Source organism: Scyliorhinus torazame, chromosome 8 (genome assembly GCF_047496885.1).
Source record: "Scyliorhinus torazame isolate Kashiwa2021f chromosome 8, sScyTor2.1, whole genome shotgun sequence".
Taxonomy (NCBI): Eukaryota; Metazoa; Chordata; class Chondrichthyes; order Carcharhiniformes; family Scyliorhinidae; genus Scyliorhinus; species Scyliorhinus torazame.
Window position 1 is genome coordinate 106,052,519 of NC_092714.1, and position 14,229 is coordinate 106,066,747.

Below are 14,229 nucleotides of genomic sequence, written 5' to 3' on the forward strand. Positions count from 1 at the left end.
GGGCACTCTTTCCCTTCCGCTTCCGCTACGGTCTCCACCATGGCGGAGGCAGAAGAGACTCCCTCCACTGCGCATGCGTGGGAAGCTGTCAGCGGCCGCTGATGCTCCCGTGCATGCGCCGCCCGGAGATGTCATTTCCGCGCCAGCTGGCGGGGTACCAAAGGCCTTTTCCACCAGCTGGCGGGGCGGAAATTCGTCTGGCGCCGACCTACTCCCTCAATGTTGGGGCTCGGCCCCCAAAGATGCGGAGCCGTTTTGGGCGCTAGTCGGCGGACATCGCGCCGTTTCTGGAGAATTTCGCCCCTGGTTCAGCATGCCGGTTGGATGCTCCGATTCACCGGCTGGTCCATGCAGTTTCCCATTGTGGGGCAGCCCCAGGCCATTGTGAAATCCCCGGGCTGCTGTCAAAATGGAGCATCCCGATGGTGGAGAGTCCAGTCCATTATTTCTAATCTAATAACTCTGGTATATACTCATTCTAGTTTGGTGTATGCTTTCTGATACAACTGCTTTATCTCTGGATCCTTCTGTTGTAATTCTACCAACTTTCCTGAACTAAGTGGATCCACTTGATCCTCCACCTGATTTGTTCTTTATCAACCAGGTCAAAGGTTGTTTCTGATAATTGAACATCAGCCTCTCTACCTTTACTCCTCAATTTCTCCTCCTCCTGTTTCAATCTGTGGCTTTGTGATCTTGGGCAAAATTCTCCGGTATCGGCGCGATGTCTGCCGACTGGCGCCCAAAATGGCGCAAATCAGTCAGGCATCGCGCCGCCCCAAAGGTGCGGAATGCTCCGCATCTTTGGGGGCCGAGCCTCAACCTTAAGGGACTAGGCCCACGCCGGACGAATTTCCGCCCCGCCAGCTGGCGGAAAAGGCCTTTGGTGCCCCTCCAGCTGGCGCGGAAATGACATCTCCGGGCGGTGCATGCGTGGGAGCGTTAGCGGCCGCTGACGGCATTCCCGCGCATGCGCAGTGAAGGGAGTCTCTTCCGCCTCCGCCATGGTGGAGACCGCGGCGAAGTCGGAAGGGAAAGAATGCCCCCACGGCACAGGCCCACCCGCAGATCGGTGGGCCCCGATCGCGGGCCAGGCCACCGTGGGGGCACCCCCCGGGGCCAGATCGCCCGCGCCCCCCCAGGACCCCGGAGCCCGCCCGCGCCGCCTTGTCCCGCCGGTAAGGTGGCTTAATCTACGCCGGCGGGACAGGCATTTTAGCGGCGGGACTTCGGCCCATCCGGGCCGGAGAATCGCGGGCGGGGGGGGCCCGCCAACCGGCATGGCGCGATCCCCGCCCCCGCCGAATATCAGGTGCCGGAGAAATCGCCAACCAGCGGGGGCGGGATTCACGCCATCCCCTGGCGATTCTCCGACCCAGCGGGGGTTCGGAGAATCTCGCCCCTTGTTACTACACAATCTGGAAACACCCTGGATATGCTTCTTGCAACACCTCAGTTGTTTGACTTTCCAACGGATTTTCAACCATAATTGGCATCACTCCTACCTGCGATCCAGCCAAATCATTACGCAGAATAAACAGTACCCCTGAAAAAGGTATTTTTTTTGTTACTCTTACCACCACTACTTGCCAGACTCTCCAACCTTGCCTGACATAATGGAATACTACTCACTTCACCAGGAATCTCACATATTACCACCTTTTCTGGAAATACTCCTACTGAGTTACATGTGTCCTTATCTCTCACCATTAAAGATTGACTTGCTCTGTACCCCTTAAGATGTTAACCTCCTTACTTATTCCACCTTGTACACATGAGTAAACCTGACTTTCACAAATTAAATTTTTGGAAATATCTGACAGCTTCTTATCAACCAACCTCTGACCAAGCTGTGCACTTTTGCCTAAACTCCACTTATCCTGTTTTAAAAAACCAGTCTTCCCAGTACTTTTTTAAGCCACCAACACTGCAACTTTGTGTGTCCAACTTCATTACAATGAAAACATTTAAGACTTCATGGGCGGGGTTCTCCGCTCCCCCGCCGAAGTGCCCACGCCGTCGTGAACGCCGTCAAGGTCCACGACGGCGTGAAACGGCCCCGATCCCGACCGATTCAGGGCCCGAAAATGGGCTAGGATCAGGGCCGCGAGAAACTCGGGGGGGCGTGTCGCGGAAGCCGAATGACGAATGACGCGGCGGTGCGTCATAAATGGCGCGATCCGCGCACAGAGGACCCGGAGGAGAAGAGAGAGAAAGAGATGGCTGAGCCCCGACGAGCCACACCGAGGTTCCGGGACACGGACCTGGATACCCTGCTGGATGAGGTCGAGCAGAGAAGGCACACCCTCTGCCCAAGACGTGGGCATCGCCAGCCATCCAGCGCGGTGAGGCGCGGTTGGCGTGAGGTTGGCACCGCTGTCAGTGCTGTGGGGCAGACCCCCCGGACGGGGGAGCACTGTCGTAAGAAGCTGCACGACCTCGCTCGGGCTGCGAGGGTAAGTGCCATGAGGGTGCCCCCAGCCCCCCTCCCCCGGCACGAGGGGGGAAGTGGGGTGGTGGGGGGTCAGGGGGGGCAGGGGGGGTTTAGGGGGGTTAGGGGGGCATTGGGGCATCAGGGGTGGTTTGGGGGGGTTGAGGGGGTGTTGGGGCATCAGGGGTGGTTTGAGGGGTCAGGGGGGCATTGGGGTATCAGGGGTGGTTTGGGAGGTCAGGGGGGCGTTGGGGCATCAGGGGTGGTTTGGGAGGTAAAGGGGGCGTTGGGCATCAGGGGTGGTTTGGGAGGTCAGGGGGGCGTTGGGGCATCAGGGGGGGTTTGCGGGCGGTCAGGGTGCCCAACGATTTACTCGCCCCACATGAGCCCCGGGACCCCACCCGGAGCGATGCCATGGTGTGCTGCCTTGTGAACCAGCAAAAATGTAGTTTATATCTGCACGCCCTGATGATACCCGCCTAATTGTGATGCTTTATCCCCACCCCACCCCCTCCCCAGGACAAGACAGCTCACAACCAGCGTGAGCCTATAAGAACCGGGGGGGGTTCTCCGGTCCTGCACCCCCTAAACATTCACGAGCAGAGGGCCCTGGACCTCACTGGGGGATCCGCCACCCGGGAGGTCGCGACATGCCAGCTCGGAGGCGCAGAAGCAAGTGAGACAACCCTGCATGTCCTCACCCCCACCCCCCCAACCCGTCATCGTCTCCCTCACACATTGCCCACTGCAGCCTCGATCCCCTCCCCCCTCACACTGTGCACCCACCACCACCATACACCCGGGACACCGTGTCTAACGAACCCCGAATCTTTATGTTCCCCCGGGCCAGCCGCCGGAAGTCCAGGGACGTCTCGGCCAAGAGACAGCGGAATAGCACCCAACCACAAGTGCACCCAGGGACGCACGCCAGAGCTTGGCAGTCGTTTGGACAGGAGGGGAAACCTCTCAGTATGGGACGCATTACCAGGGACGTCACACCACGGAGAGAGACAATAGTGAGGGGCACAGGGCAGACATTGACGATGAATCGCTCATCACGGCCACACACTCGGTGGAATCACCTGGAGGTCAGCACGACATGGCCGGCATGGAGCTTGGGCCGGGCCATGAGTGGGAGGAGAACAGACCAGGATTCCTAACGGATGATGACCTCGAGCTTGCGGCACTGCTGTCTCCCGCACCATTCACCATCGCAGAGACACTCACCTCGGTTGGGTATATAAGTGATGAGGCTCCCGGGTCACGGTCTGGTGCGCACCCCACAGCCGAGCCGGTACAGCAGGTGGAGTTTGGAGCAGCCGAGGGGCTGGATGGTCGGAGGGCAGCCCAGGCCCAGCAAACAGCTGCCACCCAGACGGTTCCCAGGTTCCTGGATGTACTTGACCCACCCGGACAACCGATGCATGTGGACACCCAGGGACTGAATAACGGGATGAGGGCCATCTTCCAGGACCTGCACACACAGTTGGAGGAGTCCATCTGCATTCAGGAGTAGGGAGTGGTGCCACTCATCGCAGCCGCACGGGTGGCGTCCGCGGTGGAGGCAATGGGTGAAAGGGTTTTGGCCATTGGTCAGGTTCTGCAAGGCGTTGGGCTTAACGTGCACGCGTCATCCATGGCCCAGGAGAGGGCTGCCCTCTCACAGGTAGCCATGCGCCAGAGCCAACACGACATTGCCGCCGCTCTCCGGGCCCTGGCCGAGTCTCACCATGCCATGGCCCGGTCCCAGCAGGTGATGGCACAGTCCCAGCAGTCGGTCACGGAGAGCATTGACCGCCTGGCGCACGTGATGGATGGCGTGGCCCACTCACAGGTTGAGATCGCACAGTCCTTGGCAGGGATGTTGCACTCCCTGGGCTCCGTCTCGGAGAACATTCGGACCGTGGTCGATCCCGCTGCAGGCCTCCAGGACTGGCAGCGCTAGGTGTCGATGGTGCGACGGGGCATGTCTCCGATCGCATCTCCGTCCCACAGTGAGGCCCGGGGCCACCGGGCACCCCGAGGGAGGAGGAGGTTCTGGGGCCCGTCCCGGTAGCTCCATCAAGGGACGTCCCGGTACACTCAGCCTCCCCCCGTTCTGTCCCTGGTGCATCTGGTGGGCAGCGGGCAGGTCAGGGTGGCACAACGCCATCCAGCACGCCCGCCGAGCAGCCTGGCCCATCGAAGCCGGGCCGCCACAGGAAACACGTGCCGACGGGGAGCCACGTCGAAGGGCGTGATTCTCAGCAGTCCGCCTCCCCTCCTGCTGTACCATCTGGGAACTCACCTAGACGTAGTGGTAGGGCCCGTAAGGCAAAGAAGTTAGGCATGTAAGAAGTTGGCACGGGTGCAGGGCACAGTCTAGTTGTAGTGGGTAGGGCACCTATGTTAAACACACAAATAAACTCACTGTTGAATTTGACTTGTAAGACTGTGTGCTATGTCCGGTGCTAGGGGGCTCGGGAGGGTGACCGAGTGGCGTCGTGGTATACGAGCGGTTCAAGGTCTGTTCCGGATGTGCTGACCCTTTCCCCCCTGCCTCCCATAATTGGACACCGTTGGCCTCGGTACACCGACGCCAGCCACCCCACGGGCATGTGGTGAAATATCCATCACGAAGGCTGTGACCACCGGAGTGCATGGTTCAGCTATAGTCATGAGTCAGACCTCGGCTGGCGAATCTGAGCACACAGCTCATCGCAGAGCGGGCTGTCATCATTCAACATGGCACTGTTCACACCCGCTTACCCAATCATCACTGTTGTGCAATACCGTAGTGCCGCAGTGGTAAGGTGATGTGGAATTGGTGCCGTGAACGCGGTGCGGGGTCCGGGGATGTGGGGGGGGGGGGCTGCTGTGTGGTGCCCATGTGCAGGAGTGACAGTGCAAGTGGCAGTGTTCAGCGAATCCCACCCCCACAGTCCGTGAACCGTGCGGCCACCAACGCGTCGCATGCCCGCTGTCCGTGGCGGTGCCGTCGCGCAGCCTCCTGGACGTAACTAGCACCCGGGCAGTGTCTGTGTCCTGCGCCCCTCCCCCACCCTGATGCGCCCCATCATCCTCCTCCTCCGCATCCTCCTCTTCCCCATCCCCCTCCTTCGCGTTAGCTCCGGTGCCGTCGGGTCCTCCCTCCGGCTCCTCCACCAGGGCATCTCCCCTCTGCATGGCAATGTTGTGCAGCGCACAGCAGACCACAACTATGCGACTGACCCTGTCGGGCCGGTACTGCAGGGCCCCTCCGGAGCGGTCCAGGCATCTGAAGCGCATCTTCAGCAGCCCGAAGCACCGCTCCACCACACCTCTGGTTGGTGCATGGGCCTCGTTGTATAGGCTCTCCGCGTTAGTCTGAGGCCTCCGTATTGGCGTCATCAGCCATGACCTCAATGGATAGCCCCTGTCGCCCAACAACCAGCCCCTCAGCCGGGGGGGCATCCATCGAACATTGCGGGGATGAATGACTGTGCCAGAATGTAGGCGTCATGCACACTCCCGGGGTACTTTGCACACACGTGCATGATCTTCATGTGGGGGTCGCACACCACCTGAATGTTCATGGAGTATGCGCCCTTTCTGTTCATGAACACTTCCCTGTTGTCTGCAGGTGGGCGCATGGGGACGTGCACACCATCGATGACACCCTGGACCATCGGTATCCCGGCCACCTTGGCGAATCCACGTGCCCGTGCTTCCTGCTGTGCTCGTTCCTTGGGGAATTTTATGTACCTGTCCGCGATGGCGTACAAGGCGTCGGTGATGGCCCTGATGCACCTGTGGACCGATGCCTGTGATATCCCGGAGAGGTCCCCGCTTGGCGCCTGGAAGGAACCGGTCGCATAAAAGATTAGGGCCACCGTCACCTTGACAGAGACTGGTATCGCGTGTCCTCCACCCGTTCCAAGTGGTGCGAGGTGCTCCACGAGGTGGCATATATGTGCGACCGTCTCCCTGCTGAACCGTAGTCTCCTCCTGCATGTGATGTCCGGTAGGGCCTCGAACGACATTCTGTCACGGTACACCCTCGGCCTTGCTGGACGCCTGTGGCGCCCTGGCACCACCATCAGTGGATCCTCCTGCTCCTCCTCCTCCTCCTCCTGCTCCCCCCCAAGCACTTCCTGTGCATTCCTCGCCGCCAGGGGGTCAATGTTCCCCTCGGCATCCCTCTGTGCATTCGGGTTCTGAGCTCCTGCGGCCTGCGCGGTGACGACGGGCCACTCCGCAGCCATCCCCTCTGCTGCACCGGCAACCGCTGCATCTGCAGCCACTGTGGGCCGTCTGAGTCTACGCTGCCGGATGGCCACCTGCAGAGCTGTGGCTCCAACCACGGCAGTGAACATCGCTGTCTGGTTGGCATACATGGTGACCTGCAGGACGGTGGTGGGGGTCATAGAAACGACATGTTACACGGAGGTTCTTCCACACCTCGCCAGCCGGGTTGCATGGGATACCTGTGTGCCCCGGTGGGATGGTTGCGCTTCAGACACGCAGCCAGCCTAACACCTGGTCACTGTCAGCGTCCAACGGTCAGTTCACACCATACTCCTCCCAGTGTGCCAGTCGCCTGTGCCCATCAGCCACACGACAACCTGCGGCCGTGTCCTCGTCACCGTCCTGCCATATCAGGGCGGCTGACATGTTGCATCCGCGGATGGACGATACCATCCACACTCTCCCTCACCACCCCACCCTCCTCCCACCTGCACACTCTCCCTCATCCCCCCGTTGGCCGCAGCCTTCCTGGCCGAAGCCGACCTGGTCTCCAGGAGCTGCGGGTCAGTCCGCTCACCTCCTCACTGGTCAGCGGCTGGCTGACGACTTTAAATAGCAGGTGTGAACGGCGACGGCGCGAACTGGGTTCACGCCGTCGGTACTTCGGCCCATCCAGCCCTGAGAATAGCGGGGGTGCCGGAGAATCGCCATTTTGGGTGTCTCGGGCGATTCTCCGGCCTGCGCCGCGCGGAACTTGACGGGGCCGTTCTCGCCGCTCGGGAGAATCGCGGGAGGGCGTCGGACCAGCGTCGTGGGAAAATCTGGTGACCCAGGCGATTCTCCCAACCAGCGCGGGAGCGGAGAATCGCGCCCCATATCTCTCTTCCACTGTCAGAAGTTTCCATTTTAACCTGAGGCAAAATCTCTTTAATATCTCCAACTATACCTCCTTTGCCTCGACCACCTGTGGATTTCTCATTTCCACAGTTTCTACCCATCATAAACTTAAATTGATGTTGAAAACAACATCTTGATTTATGAACAAATTCAAAATCATCTGACACTTCAGCTGCTTGTCAAGCTGTTTAACCCTTTGCTCTTCCACATGACTTCTCACTACTAAAGTGAATCTTTAAATTCCTCCAAAACAATCATTTCCTTCATATGTTCGGTCTATTTTTAATGTTCTTATCCAACTATTTTGCATATCATAAAGAACTAAGTTAACAAGATAAAATTAACAGAGGGATAAATTAAGGGGACAGTCTAAAAAGGAAACTACCTTAAACAAAAAAAATGCATCACAAAGGAAATTTAAGACATTAAATCAAAACGTGATTAATGCGGTCAATAAGGCCCCTATCAAAATGGTTTTGTTTGATTGTTTCAAATTCAATATACATCTGACCTGGCTCTTTCTTCTGATTTCTAAATTTCTGCCTGTTGGCTTCTGGCACTAGTACATATACACTTAAAAGGCTTTTCTCACCTCATCATAATCCCTAAATATCTCCTCTGACAATGATGCAAACACTTGACTAGCTCTATCTACTAATTTTGATTGAACCAACAATGCCTCATGGGTTTAGGGTTTCAATTGTTTAACTACTTTCTCAAATGAGATTAAAAAAGGCTTTCACTTCTTTCTTGTCAAACCTTAGTAAGAAGTCTTACAACACCAGTTTAAAGTCCAACAGGTTTGTTTCGAATCACTAGCTTTCAGAGCGCATCTCCTTCCTCAGGTGAAGCTGGTGTTTTAAGACTTCTTACTATACACATCCCAGTCCAACGCCAGCATCTCCACATCTTGTCAAACCTTGGCAGTGCTGGAACATATTCAAACATATCCCCACTGGGTTTTTGACTAGGGAGGGGTCTCTCCTTCTTCTAGATTTTCCTCAACATCTGCATTTAACTGTTCACATCCCTCTTAAATGCTGTTGCAGGCTTCTTTCCTCCAAGCTGCTCTGTTCCTGCTCTTCCAAAATGTAAACAAGGGACTGGCAATTGGAAATCCTATAACCGTAACTCTTACGTGATGGGAATGAAGAAATATCCCCACAAACCTTCAGTATCATACAAGGAGAGTCAGCTGTTGAGGTGAAAATCACAAAAAAAACTGTTCAAAAAGCTCTTCTGTCAATGCCAACAAACAATCTTCAAAATTTCTTGAGGCCACAGCCATCAAAGTATAAAGCATTTCTGCTTGTGTCAGCTGATACTCACAATAGGTACCCGTATTTTAAATCACCATTAATTTCCATTGGCATTCCAATATTCTATCACAATCTTCACATGATATAACCTTACAGGGTGGCATGATGGCACAGGTTAGCACTGCTACCTCACACACCAGGGACCTGGATTCAATTATGACCTTGAGTGACTGGCTGTGTGGAGTTTGCACATGTTCCTGTGTCGGCGCGGGTTTCCTCCAGGTACACTGGTTACATCCCACAGTCCAAAGATGTGCAAGTTAGGTGGATTGGCCATGCTAAATTACCCTTAGTGTCCAAAACATTAGGTTGGGTTACGGGGATTGGGTGGGATTTTTAAAAAATCATTTACGGAGTGTGGGCGTCGTTGGTTAGGCCAGCATGTATTACCCATCACTAGTTGCCCTTCAGAAGGTGGTGTTCTTGAACCTTTGCAGTCCATGAGGTGTAGGTACACCCACAGTGCTGTTAGGGAGGGAGTTCCAGGATTTTGCCCCAGCGACAGTGAAGGAATGGCGATATATTTCCAAATCAGGGTGGTGAGTGACTTGGAGGGGAACCTCAATGTGATGGAGGGGAACCTCTGCTGCACTTGTCCTTCTAGAGGGGGAGGTTGTGGGTTTGGAAGGTGCTGTCTAAGGAACGTTGGCGAGTTACTGCAGGGCATCTTGTAGATGGTACACACGGCTGCCACTGTTCGTCGGTGATGAAGTGTTTGAATGTTTGTGGAAGGTGGAGCAATCAAGTGGGCTGCTTTGCCTTGGATGGGGCAAACTTCTTGAGTGTTATTGGAGCTGCACTCATCCAGGCAAATGGAGAGTATTCCATCACACTCCTGACTTGTACCTGGTAGACAGGCTTTGGGGGGTCAGGTGGTGAGTTACTCATCGTAAGATTCCTAGCCTTTGACCTTCTCTGGTAGCTATTGTATTAATATGGCTTCTCCAGTTCAGTTTCTGATCAATGGTAAACCCTAGGATGTAGATTGTGGGGTATTCAGCGATGGCAAAAGTATTGAATGTCAAGGTGCGATAGTTAGATTCTCTCTTGTAGAAGATGGTCATTGGCCAGCACTTGTGTGGCACATATGTAACTTGCCACTTGACAGCCCAAGCCTGGATATTGTCCAGGTCTTGCTGCAGTTAGACATGGACTGTTTCACCATCATTGTGCAGTCATCTGCGAACATCCCCATTTCTGACCTTATGACCGGAGTACCCGGAGGAAACACACGCAGACACGGGGAGAAAGTGTAAACTCCACATAGACAGTCACCCGAGGCTGGAATTGAACCCAGGTCCCTGGAGTTATGAGGCAGCAACGCTAACCACTGTGCCACCATGCCGCCATTTACGGGATGAGGGCGATCGCTGGTTAGGCCAGCATGTATTACCCATCCCGACTTGCCCTTCAGAAGGTGGCCTTCTTGATCCGTCGGAGTCCCTTGAGGTGTAGGCACACCCACAGTGCTGTTAGGGAGGGAGTTCCAGGATTTCACCACAAGTCAGGGTGGTGAGAGACTTGGAGGGGATCAGTCCAACTGTATGCGCTCCACGGGCCCTCAACAATGTTACAGCTTGGCGCTTGTTTTCTGCAATATTATTGGCTCTAAAGAAGTACCACATGTGCTCTGCTTACTGATGCCAGGTTTCCATACCAAGGTTAAAGGCATCCAAATGCCCAAACAGAGGCATTGTGAATCAGCCAACTTCGCAGTGTTGTCCAGAAGAAAAAAAAATCAACATGGGAAGGTGGTTCAGCTGGCTAGATTGCACATGAGCAGCCCCAGGTTTACCCTTTTTGTCAATTTAATAAGACTCAGGGAGTCCAAAATAAGCAAAAGTCAAAGTAAACAACATTTATTTTACAACTATATCCAAGATTAATATCTCACCAAGCACTCTCTCCTGCCGATCAGTTCCAGACTGGCTGACCTTTTATACAAATGCGGGTAAGCTCCCCGGCCCTAGTGGGGGAGCTCGTACTCCTCAAGGAGCACGGGGAAAACAGTCATCTCCATACCTTATGTCCCATGCAGATTATTACAGTGGGAGAGTGGGCCTTGGTAGGATGCTCCTTCGGAAGGTTGGTGCAGACTCGATGGGCTGAATGTCCTCCTTCTGCACTATAGTGATTCTATGTAGATGCATGTTATCAAAGACAGGACCAGACCACAGGAGTTAATTTGTCAAATACATTTAAGGATTGGTGGAGAGCAATAGAACTTAATAGTTTTAAAACGTGCTGTTTGACATGTGAAAGTTGCTTTTTTTAATTGTATTTTATTCCAAATGTATATGAAAAGTTACAACACATAAACAGTTCTGGAAACAAACTTCCCAACACACAACTATACAGTTTGTACAAATCTTTCCCCTTTTCTAGCTTAAATGGCATCCCCCCTAAATTGGCTCGCTGACCCAACTCATTCACGGGGAACACTTCGCTTTTCCCTACAATTAACTGATATCCCGAGAATGCCCCAAACTTCCCCAATAGGCACATGATCCTCTCCATGCACCCCAGTGCGTCCGAAACATACCACAGTCGGTTGTCAGCATAGAGCGACACCCGTGCTCCCTTCGTCCCCTCATAATCCCTAGCCACTCTGCCCACCCCCTAAATCTCTGTAAAGATTTAATCACCTGCTAATGCTCGCATTCCAAGCATTGTTTGGCATCTTTGAATTTGTCTATATATGTGTTTCTGGAACAGACCTCTTCATTCACCTGAGGAAGGAGCAGCGCTCCGAAAGCTAGTGACATCGAAACAAACCTGTTGGACTTTAACCTGGTGTTGTAAGACTTCGTACTGTGCTCACCCCAGTCCAACGCCGGCATCTCCACATCATCACCCCCTAAGAGCCATTGCCAGAGGCTCTATAGCGACCGCAAAGAGCAGAGGCGACAGCGGGCATCCCTGCCTTGTTTCCCCGTGCTGTTCAAAGTTCCGTGAACCCATGACATTGGTCTGCACACTCACCCTCAGTGCCACATACAGCATGCCACAAACTTCGGCCCAAACCCAAATCTTCCCAGGACCTCAAACAGATACCATCACTCTAGCCGGTCAAATGCCTTTTCCACATCCATGGACACCACTACATCCAGCACCTGAGCTTCTGATGTGGTCAGAATCACATTTAACAGTCTCCTTATATTACTAGAAAGCTGCCTGCCCTTTGCAAAGCCTATTTGGTCCTCTGCAACCAACCCCGAGACATAACCTTCCATCCCTCCCGCCACCAATTTAGCCAGCACTTTCACATCTGTATTTAACAGCGATATGGGCCTATACAACCCACATTCCAATGGGTCCTTCCACTTTTTTGGAATTAACATGAGTGTTGCCTTTGTCATCATCTCTGGCAGCTCCCACTTCACCACTGCCTCATTAAACCCCCCCGAGGAGATGTGGTGCCAGGTCCATTGCAAACTCCTTATAAAATTCTGCCGGGTAGCCATTGGGCCCCGGGGCCTTCCCCAACTTCATACCCCTTATACTGTCCAATATCTTCCTCAGCCCCAGGAGCTCCTCTATCACCTGCCACTTCTCTTCCTCCTACTGTGGGAACTCCAGTTTGTCTAAGAATCGTCCTATGCTCCCCTCTTCACTCCTGGGTCAGCCCTGTACAATTCCTTATAATAATATCTAAACGTCCCATTTATCTTCCCTGGCTCTGACACCACATCCCCTGTCCCAGTTCATATCTTCAATATTTCCTTGGACGCGGCCTGCCTCCGCAGCTGGTGCACCAACATTCGACTCTCCTTCTCTCCGTATTCGTACTGTACCCCTCTTTCCCGATGCAGCTATCATACCACCCACCCCATTGTCAGCCTATCAAATTGCCCCTGTAATTTTTTCTTCCTTGCCAATCGCTCCATGGTGGGCACCCTCGAGTACTCCCGACTTACCGCTACTACCTCGTTCATTAGCCGTTCATATTGCTCCCTCCTTTTCCTATCCGCATATGTCTTGAGATAATCTCCCCTCGGACCACTGCTTTAACGCTTCCCAAAAAGTGGTCGCCAACACCTCCCCGTTCTGGTTCAATTCTACATAGTCTTTAATCACAGCCTGCACTTTGTCACAAAACCTGCCAACAACCATGAATCGAGCAATCACCCTGGCCTCTAGTCCCAGCCCGATCTATGCCAAATCTCCAGCCAATGGGACGCATGGTCCAAGATTACAATCCCCACCTCCTCTGCCTCCTCCACCCTGACCAGAATCTCCCGGCTCACCACAAAAAGTCAATTCTGGAATACACCCTGTACACATGCGAAAAAAAGGAATACTCCTTTCCTCCTGGTTTCTTAAACCACCACGGGTCCACCATACCCATCTTTTCCACAAATCCATTCAGCACATTTCCATTCGTATCCTGCCCAATAACCTGGGGCTCGGTCAATCTACCCTCGGCTCTAGGACACAATTAATCTCCTCCCATAATCAACTGGTGTGCGGCCAAGTCTGGGAATGTTGCCACCAACCCCCTCATAAAACCTACATCATCCAAATTCGGAGCATATACATTCACCAACACCATCGGCGTTCCTTCTAATACTCTGCTCACAATCACATATCTCCCACCTGGGTCCCTCACTTCCTTCGCGCTCACAAATCCCGCTTTCTTACTCACCAAAATTGCCATGCCCCGCGACTTTGAATCAAACCCCGAGTGGAAATCCTGACCCACCCACCCCTTCCTTAGCCTAACCGGGTCATTCACGTGGAGGTGCGTCTCCTGCAGAAAGTCTATCTCCGCTTTCAAGCTCCTAAGTTGCGCAAAGACCTGAGATCTTTTGACTGATCCATTGAGCCCTCGCACGTTCCACATTATCAGTCTCAACATTATTCCTCCTCCATTCTCCTCTACCGTCCGCCATCCTCCCCTTTTGGCTCTACACCCTTTAATTTCACCCTATACCTGGCCCGTCCAACATGGCCGCTTTCTCCGCCCCTGACCATGTTTCTTCTCCAACCTCGCCTTCTTCTTCCCTTCCCCCCCCCCTCACCATCTTCCCTTCCCCCCCTCACCCTCCCATTCCCGCCTCCCCCTACGGCCACCACCCTTGGCTTTCTCCCCCACCTCACTTCTGTTCACCAGCATTACCTGCCGGCGTGGCAACTCCTGCCTAGAGGCTTCTCCCACTGACCCCCCACTCCTCCCCGCCCTCACTTCTCTGTTCTGTGAAGAAGGCTCCCTGTGATCCGCACCCTCCCGCAACTAAACAAAGTCTCATTTCGAACCACAGGTCACCTTCCCCAAGAACAAACGAACAGAAAAGAAAACAGCCCCAGAAAGCAGGATGGGAACAGCCGTCTCCTTACAAACATTTCACCTTTGCTGCCCTTTGTCAATCCAACAGT